General features: G+C 34.8%; 1 long non-coding RNA gene across 2 annotated transcripts in view; it reads right to left on the bottom strand.

The window, feature by feature from the left end:
* Positions 1-1839: 1839 nt before the first annotated feature.
* The window catches only part of LOC106039118 (uncharacterized), a 34873-nt gene continuing 27440 nt past the window's right edge, over positions 1840-9272 (bottom strand). The window contains exons 2-3 of one of the 2 annotated variants that reach the window (XR_010831010.1): positions 4707-4864; positions 1840-2073 (exon numbers count right to left, since the gene is read on the bottom strand). This is a non-coding gene — a long non-coding RNA (uncharacterized lncRNA). Of the gene's footprint in view, positions 2074-2443; positions 3627-4706; positions 4865-9272 lie in introns of those variants that run through there. The other variant, XR_010831009.1, reaches the window with a different exon arrangement.

Here is a 9272-nt window from a genome sequence, read left to right as displayed (position 1 = left end):
CTGACACATGCTGCCTCAGGCTTCTCCTGAAAACATCATTCTGCAGATCTGGGCGATCACTTAGTGTCTATCATTCTATTCCATCCTTCCAGTCTTTCTCATTGCCTTTTGACTACTTTCCAGGCAGCTGTTGTCATTGCCTGCTCTTAAATTCATCTCCATTTGGGAAAATACTTCAAGTTTGTAATCCATTGGTCCATCTCCAGCTCACTGCCATCTTTTGTTTGCAACAGCAAGTCTCACTGATTGCAAAAAGCAAGGAATCATATGTGATTCATTCATGTAGTATTTGTCAACTTTTTTCTTAGATCACTTGTCTGATAGATCTTTTCCTCAGGGCAAAAGTAAACCCCGTGCGTGCAAGATCAGAGGGAAGCAAATGCAATCATGAATTAGAAGAATAATTTGCAAATGGAATGTATTAATTAAAGAAGGAATTTAGGTTGAGTTGTAGGCATAATCTTTACTGGATATAAAAATCAATCCTTCAGACACTTAGGATCTTCAGAACTGAGCTATTAAAAAAGTTCCCCAGAACAGAAAGAGGCAAAGCTTGGCTATTCATTAAATTCATGATTAGGCAAAGTATATAATGGTTTATTGAAATGCAGTGTGCAGTCATGCGGGTGAAAAACTAATAAAATCTCTTCTTCATGTGTGAGAATGAAATGTCACAAAAACTGGAGAGAAACATTATCACTGCAAATATTATGAACCACATTTCTGTTCTTGCAGCAGCAGGAATCACAGCTTTGTGTATTTCAGCAAACGTGTCCCAGTGTATTCGTCAGTGTACAGGAATCTTTATATCATCTCTATTCTCATATACAATGTGATATACAAGGACCAGGAAGGAAAGGCTGAATAACTAGCTTTTTTGTTTAGAATAATTAATAGAATAATTTAAATTATACTTCAGTGTTAGCAGTGCAGTTGCGCTTAGGAATTCATTTGTACAGCACATTGAACGAACTCTGAGCTTGAACAGTTACAAATGGTGGAACAGACTCTAGTCAGTCTGTGCTGTCTTTGTCCAGGAAGAAAAAATGATTCCCTTTGACAGAATGAAGAGGTGGACATGTATTTTCCTTTCACTCAGAAAGGACAACAAGGTCTCCAAAAAACATACTCTGTTGCCATAGATAATACTTGCTGTTTTTTCCTTTTCAGAGTTAGAACTATTTTTCCTTCCCAATTTTTTGTATGATTGCTCTTTTTCTTGTTTTGCATAGTAGATAATATGCCAACGTTTCATACAACACAGACCTTTGTTTTAAGAGCAAATAAGTAAGCAAGACTTCCAGAGGCTGGGGTAGAAACGGAAGGACAGTGAGTTCAAATGACATGTCTGTGTCATTCAGATTGTAGCTATACAAAAAAAAATCACTGCAGCTGGATTTAGTTTTCTCCATCTAGTTTTCTAAATAGAACCTGGATGCAGGTACTAAAAATCCCCCATATGGTGAAATAGGGAGAGTTAGGTGCCTTCAAATGAGATTAGAACAACCCTGCTCCATATGAGTGAGCCACATAGTTAGAGTCAATACTAGGTTAGTTCTGAAGTGTTCTCTGAAGTCTTTCATCTGACTTAGGACTCCAGGCAGAAGTTTCTTTCCATTTGATTTAAAGAACCCACTTCTGCAGATAACTGTGAACAACACTCCATTTTCTTAAATGCACTTTTTATATAAAGTGTTCAGCTGGCTAGGGAATTGCACAGGGAGTGCAATAAAAGCATTAGGGTTCTTTCAATATGTTCTAGGACAGTGTCGCAGACTTGGAAGTCCCAACTTAATCTTTTGCTGAAGTAGAGCTATTGCATAGCTTAGGTTCATAAATAAATACTTTATTTTCTTTCTTTTTTTTTTTTTTTTTCGTTTAATTCATTACTTATTAACCATCTTTCAATAAGCAATCATTTAATGAATTCTTCCTTCTGGAACAGAGAAATTTCACCTACCACCAGTAGCTAGTCTCCTTTTTCTTCCTTTCCCCTGCCTTTATTCTATCTGTCAGTATAGTAGTCTGGAGATTTCTGGAGATTTCATTTTTTTGCCAGTCTTCTATCGCCTTCTGGTAACGACAAAGTGAGGAAGGGAGTTAAGATCACAAAATCCCGGTTGTCATGAAAGCTAGTGGCAGCAATCTGCTGGTTTCACAGGATGTCGTTATTGGGATTTGTTTCAGCATCCATGGAGGAGAAAAAATTCTCTGCATGTTCATTTTTAAACTTTTAAAACTTTTTAGATTTTCTAAAATATTTATTGGGAGAAATCAACCTTGAAATAAAGTATTAACAGAATTAAATATGAATGAAATTGTTTGGGGTATATTAAAAACAACAACAACAACAAAAGATCTGGTTATGTAAAACTTTATTTGTAATTAACCATACATAATTCTAGGCTCTGCAGCTCTATTGATGCATTAAGGGTTCCTTAAAGCATGACTGCTGTGTCTCAGCTTCTGAATTGATAGAAATGCATAGCAACTTCCTTTCATTTTCACTTTTTTTCCTACACAAACCATAAAGAATAGACTTTCCAAAATTCCTTTGTTGTTATGATACTCTATCAAATGGAAAAGAAATATTTGATGGAGAGAAAAATTGCCTATAGAAAAAGTGAATTATTGCAGTCTTTTATAACCAATTATAAAACTGAGAGATCATTTCAGGAACAGTCCTGCTGTAATTTGACACACTAAATCATTATGATAGTTCTAGAAAGGCCCTGAAGACATACTTACTTAAAGTACTTAAATATAATAGCAACTAAAATGAAATAAAATTAAGAAAACCTGAGGTCAATATCATCCTATTTCCATTTCTCTGATTTTTTTTTTTTACTTTTTTTTTTTTTCAGCATGACTGCTGCATTTTTCTGCATGAAATATTTTATTTTAACCACTTCTTAGATAACCATGTTTATTACTCAGTTGGGGTTTTTGTTGTTGTTTGTTGTTGTTTGTTGTTTTTGTGTGTGTCTATACTCTCTTAAAAATAGACAAGATAATTGTGTCTTTGGTTCTGCGAACTAAACTTTACCCTGTACTTAGACAAAGCTTAGAAGTACCTGGGTCACATTCAGCATAAAATAATGTCTTGGAAAGCTGTATCTGAACAAACTGTTTTGAATTAAAGAACACATGGAAAGAATCTGAAGCTGATCCAGTTCTTCTCAGCAGAGGTGCTGATATTCTGACCTACAAAGGACATACTTTCACAGTCTTTGCTTCCCCTAAAAATTGGCTCAGCCTCCTGGAAGTGTCTTAGGGAAGCAGTTGTCCACATGGACAGTTTCATATTCTCTCTTACTCCAAGAACCTGTTAATTTGTGAAACACCGTTTTGAGAAAAGAGGCATCTGCAGACTTTATTCAGAGGAGCAATTTTCCCACTTAACACGCAGTGACACTGAGGATGTGCATTTCTGGAAAATGATGGTCTTCTGTACGTAGAGTTTAGGGCATACATACAAAGTCTTCTGGCTCAGCACAGGGAAAGGAGCAGCAACTGGTGGGAGAGCACAGGGGAGAAGCATCTGGGGCAGGACTGGTGTTCCTCTTCCAGTGTGTTCTTTCATAGCTGCTACTTACTGCGAATGTGTTTGTTCATACAGGCTTTTTCTGTATTATGTTGAAATGAAAGGAAAATGTACATTTACAGCTATGAATTAAGAAATTTCTGCTTTCTTTTTTTACTTTCTCTTGTTCTTTGCTATTAAATATGCTTAAGCATGGACACCCACAACCCTAAAAAAAGAATTCACCGTCTGTGTTTTGTATTTTTTAAATTAAATGCATAGACCTTAATATATGTCCTACATAAGTTTTTTTTTAATTTTTTTTTTTTTTTTTTTTTTTATTTTCTTGTATGGCTTGGATTAGATAGAGGAAGAAACCACATATTTTTAAGTATATTTTAAATCAAACAACAACAACAACCAAACAACTCATTCAAACTACTTCTTATGTGGGTGTGAATGTGTGTGTATATATGCAGACAAAATACAAGTAATAATTCCTATTTTATTTGGGATGTGCAAAATCATTATGTTAAGGCAGAGAAAAATAAATCCAATTACAAACCTTATTTTTAGTTTCTTTCTTGCTTTTGGGTGGGCAAATTATTTATGTTTAATTAATGTTGGCTTCCAAATTGCCAGATATATCCTGAAACTACAGAAAAAAATTGCTCTTCCAAGTTTGAGGAAAATTGGTCAAACTATGTCTGAATTCAAATCATTAAAAGAAATTACCCTAAAATGAATTGAATTCAGTGCTACTTTAAAATGGCACAAAACATCTTTCATATAAGTTGAGCTACCTAAGAAGTAATACACAAAAGGTATTGGGAAAATATAAAAGTCAAATAAATCAAATTTAATGGTTTTGTTTTTTCTTCTTTAGTCTTAATCTAAGCTCTCATGGTTATTGAATTCAGTTGGAATGCATTTAGGCCTCAACCCAGCAAACCACTTAAACACATTTTTTATTTTAGTTTGAATTGCATTTGTAATGTAGGTCTGTTGCCTACTAATTGAATTACTTTCTTACACTGTGTCATCTGTCATCAAGGAGTTTTTCTTCTTGAAATCAGATGTCAAAAGAGTACTTCTGAGCATTGAGGTCAGCACTGGGTTTCAACCAGTAATTTGAGATGTACAAGCATGGAGCTGGGGACCAGGAAGACGTTCAGGGCTCTACCTGTCTTTCAATGGTGCCAAATACCAAAGAAGAAACGAGAGATACGTGGGAAAAGTCTCTGCTGCTTGTTCATGCTGAGTGTTCAGCTATTCATCCTGAAGAAATGGGTTGCGTGGCTGTAAAGAAACCGCTGAGAATATGGCATCTGCCTTCTGAACCTGCAGGAAGCATCAAAACAGGTGGTTTCAGTGACAACTGTCCTTGTTCTACTCAAATTATATTTACATGTAGCAATTTCAGGCCTATTTTTGACTATTTTTTAGCATTCCTTCTTCTCACTCAGGATTGGTTAAACCTAGGGGGAGTATACATTTCTCAGAATCATGGAGTAGTTTGGGTTGGAAGGGACGTTGAGGATCATCTAGTTGAACCCCCTGCCAGCCCCATTGTCCAGTCACTGCACTCCCTGACAAAGAGTCCCTCCTCACCTTTTTCTAGGCCCCCTGTATGTGTTGGGAGGCTGCAATAAGGTCTCCACAGTGACTTCTCTTTCTGGGATAAACAACCCCAGCTCTCTCAGCCTCTCTATAGAAGAGTTAATTCCTGTGTTTGATTTAAACAGTTCACAGGTTAAAATGAATCAGGTATCTGCTAAGAAACTGATTCTTCTATCTGCATTAGCCTTCACATTATATGTATAGGTGGGAGAAGAAGGGTTATATAACCATCTTGATTGTCACTGAAGGCTTTAGATAGAGACCTAGTGCACATGGTTTTATTCTGTCACAGTTATGCTAGGATGCTATCATTACCATTTATCTTCCTTTCCTCAAACTGATTTCATAAAATGTATTCATATTGCTGGAAGCAGTAATGGGCTGAACCTTATGATCTTTTTCTCAAAATTCGTACATTTCTCTGATATTAAGGTTTATAATCATATCATAAAAAGGAAGATCTGTTTTTCTTCAAAGCATAATTATTTCCAATTTTTTAACATAAATGTCCAGATGCTGACCTTTCCTTTAAATCTCAAAGAAAAAGACAAAAACAAAAACAAAGTGCCTTCTTCCTTACTGTACTTACAAATATAGGGAAATAATACATTTTTCAGTTTTGAAATCAGTTAAAGACATATGCGTGACACATTCAGGATGTAACTGAATAATGGCTATTCCTAACATTCACTGTAAAAACTTGTGAAAGACTTAATCATTCTAACCAGTTACATCCATACTGTACCAGTATGAATAAATTGTACATCATCTTAACAGTGGAGTTCTAGTTCATGTTAATGAACTAGGGATGTATATGTAATAGAAATTGCCAAAAATTAATAGAAAATGTACACAAGAAATTAAGGTATGGTCTCAGTAACACATATACAAGATGACAGACTTCTGAAAAGGAAGAAAAAAATGTAATTCACTTAAAAAAAATCCATTATTAAGCAAATTATAATTACATATTTATATAAAAGTTTCCTTAACAGATGTGCTTTTATTTTAGAAGTACTTTAATTTATATGTGTTATATATTACAGAGCAGTATCCTGTATTGAATGCAGGCTTCAGAAATGAACTGCAATGATTAGGCCTCATGCACTTTCATGTCAAGTAACTTTAAGTTAAATGTTCTTTCTTATTTTTTTTTAGTTTATTTAACAAATCAACTTGGAAGCTGAGCTTTCTAGAAGGGTATATAGACTTAAGATTTTTGTTAGTAAATCCCTATGCATATAAAATGATTCAAATGCTACATAAAATAATTCAGTTGTTTTTCATGAGGGGTAGTAGAATTCATGGCATATTAAGCTTACATCAAAGTAAACCTACAGATATTGGCAGCCGCATGAGGATTGATAATACTTGGAAGGTCACTTCTGAAAAATATGCTGTTTTTAGCAGCCAATAGGAGAAAGCTCACAAAGGATATGTTTTAGATATATTTCCCTTGGGGAGGTTGGATCAGTAGAGACTTGACTGCAAAACTACTCTATATGTGTGTAACTTTTTTTTTTTTTTTTTTTTTAAGGCAAAAGGGAAAAAGAAAAGTAGGTTGAAAGTAAATATCTGCTGTTTTTATAACCAGGTCTTCAAGGTTGAAGTATTCTCCATAATATGGGATCAGTTTCTACTGTGCTATACCATTATTATGTACTAAAATTCAGCAAGGTTGTCCCGGTTAGTGCAGCATTTTCTTTTTCTTTCCAGGTTATCATGACTACATTGTAATTTTTTCATGTGCATTAGTTTATGCCTGAAAGAAATATTTCTTGCTTCAAGTAGGGAATTTATGTCATCATTTTAACAACTAATCATGTGTTGTAATGTTTAGAATATATGAATGTGTAGATACATATATACAAATAGTATCTGTCTACAGATACAGATATCTGTCTCCAGTGTCCAAATGACTACTGACAATGCTGGAAGCATACTTCAAATTCTGCAAATATTGTTCTCAGTGGTCATACAGCAAGGGACGACAAACATGCTTAGGAAATATAAGGAGAGTGGAAAATAGAGACCTGAAAATGTTTTCAGTTGATTTTTCCACAGATTTCCAGAAGTTATAGGAAAGCCAAAAATGTAACTTCTAGAGGAAAAATCATGCAAAGAAGTAGAGGGAGGATTTTAGAATAAAGTATTTATGTTTGTTTGTTTTGGTGCATATAATCCTGGAATATCCTTCAGGAGAAGGTAAATCACGTCTGATATAAATTAGGAGAAATGAGCAAGAACAACAGAAAAAAAAAGAAAGAAAAAAAAGATAAGCAGGAGAATTCAAAAACAGACTATAGGAATGACAGAGGAAAAGTCTGGGCAGATTGGCATGAGAACAGATTACTTACATGTCTACTATTTTAATATAATTGTTCTAGGGCTTCCTTGTTTTTTATGGAATCTGATTTTGTGTTTTTCCTGATTTCATCTCTTCTTCGTGGGCTTTAAATTAGACCAGTCTTATAAATCATACATTTTGAAAAAAAAGGATCTGTAACATTTCACATAACTGAAATATTCATGTGTGTGCTGCAGATTTGTTTCCAAAAAATATGCCCGAGGACAGAGTATAGATAAAAGATGAAGACTCTCCGTTGAGGTTGATGAGAATACATTTAATGTAGAACCAGTAAGCTCGACCAGTATAAATCTTGTTGATAGATCCTTTAGTTTTTTAAATAAAACCAGAAAAATCCAGTGACTCCAGGACTTTTGAAAAGTGAGGTTTTCTAAGTATTTCATGAAAGCATTGCTGACCCCATTAAGTAGAGGAGGAAGCTGATGCATCTCTGTATCTTTATCAAGCCTTTAATGTGGTCTTGCATGAAACGCTTTTACTAAACATGTTTATTTCTTGATCTTCGAAGCCTATTTTTGGGTTTATCAGTAAAATTCTGAGGAAATCTCTACCCTGTAGACCTGGGAAGGAAAAGTGATGCTTACCCTTGCCCCTACAGCTGGCAAGTTTGCTGTAAGCTGGCAGAGGAGACTAGAGAAATATCACCAATACATGAAAGAACTGAGATACAGTTCATATGCTTCAGATTCGAGAATAAGGGATAATGTAATTCAGTCTGGAAATGATTAGCATGTGGGTCTCAGTGGACAGATCCTTATACAGAATGTATATAACTTTCTTGAAGAATGAAAAGTTATTTTCTGACCATTAGTGGTGGTGAGCCTCTGGTCTCTCAAAGCTTCTGACTTTGAAAAGCATAGTCAAGGCAGTGTGCTATTCTGGCCTGTTGCCTGACACGTTCTCCCCTCTTTGGGAGAAATAACAGCATTTAACAGATTTTAACAAGGCTATACTCTGGTAAACTAGTGACAACTTCAGAATGTCAACTTTGATGCCTATCTTCGGTTGCAAGTATGATGTTAAATGTCCACACCATTGTCTGACCTTATATATGTGATTTTTCTTGAGTTCTCTTCTAGTTTATTACTCTTCCAACAGCTAAATTCACTCACTGCTACTCTTTCACTCGCTTGTAACTACTTTTATCTTTCTACTAGTTGACTTATCACCAGAGTAACTTATACCAGGTATATTCATCTTTTTCCAAGACACGACAAAGATAGGCTTCTTCTGTGTTTTACATAAACTTTATGTCACTGTATATTGCATGAAGATAAACCTTTAGTTGAACCTTTCATAATGCAAACCAGTATGAGGACCTTATCTAAAGGTAATTATAAGCTGCCCTTTAGCTTCATATTGTAGGTTGTGGTGAATGAACACATATGTATCGAGTAAGATTCTATCTTTTTGTTCATTTTCTTTACTGGCTTGCTGCATGTAATATGTTAAAAAACTGTCAAAACAGTTGACCTGGAAAATATGCTGCTTTGTCAGAATGTGATCATGATTAGTATTGTTCATTTACAGAACAATGTCAGTGACACCTGATAGCTTTCTGATATTTGAATTAACATTTAAGGCAATAAAAAAGGTTCAGTAAGACTTGGCTTCCCAGAGCTATTGTCAGTTTGACATGTGTTTCTTTCAGAGAAAACCTGACCTTATACACTGTTATTCTGCAAGACATAGGTCATCAACTGTGTCAACGTGGACATGGAATTAAATTGATATAGGTGTCTCTTTCTTATAATTTAAATG

This window comes from Anser cygnoides, chromosome 4 (assembly GCF_040182565.1).
Source record: "Anser cygnoides isolate HZ-2024a breed goose chromosome 4, Taihu_goose_T2T_genome, whole genome shotgun sequence".
Classification (NCBI taxonomy): domain Eukaryota; kingdom Metazoa; phylum Chordata; class Aves; order Anseriformes; family Anatidae; genus Anser; species Anser cygnoides.
The sequence above is the reverse complement of the archived record's forward strand: the minus strand, read 5'-3'. Positions and strand labels throughout refer to the sequence as shown.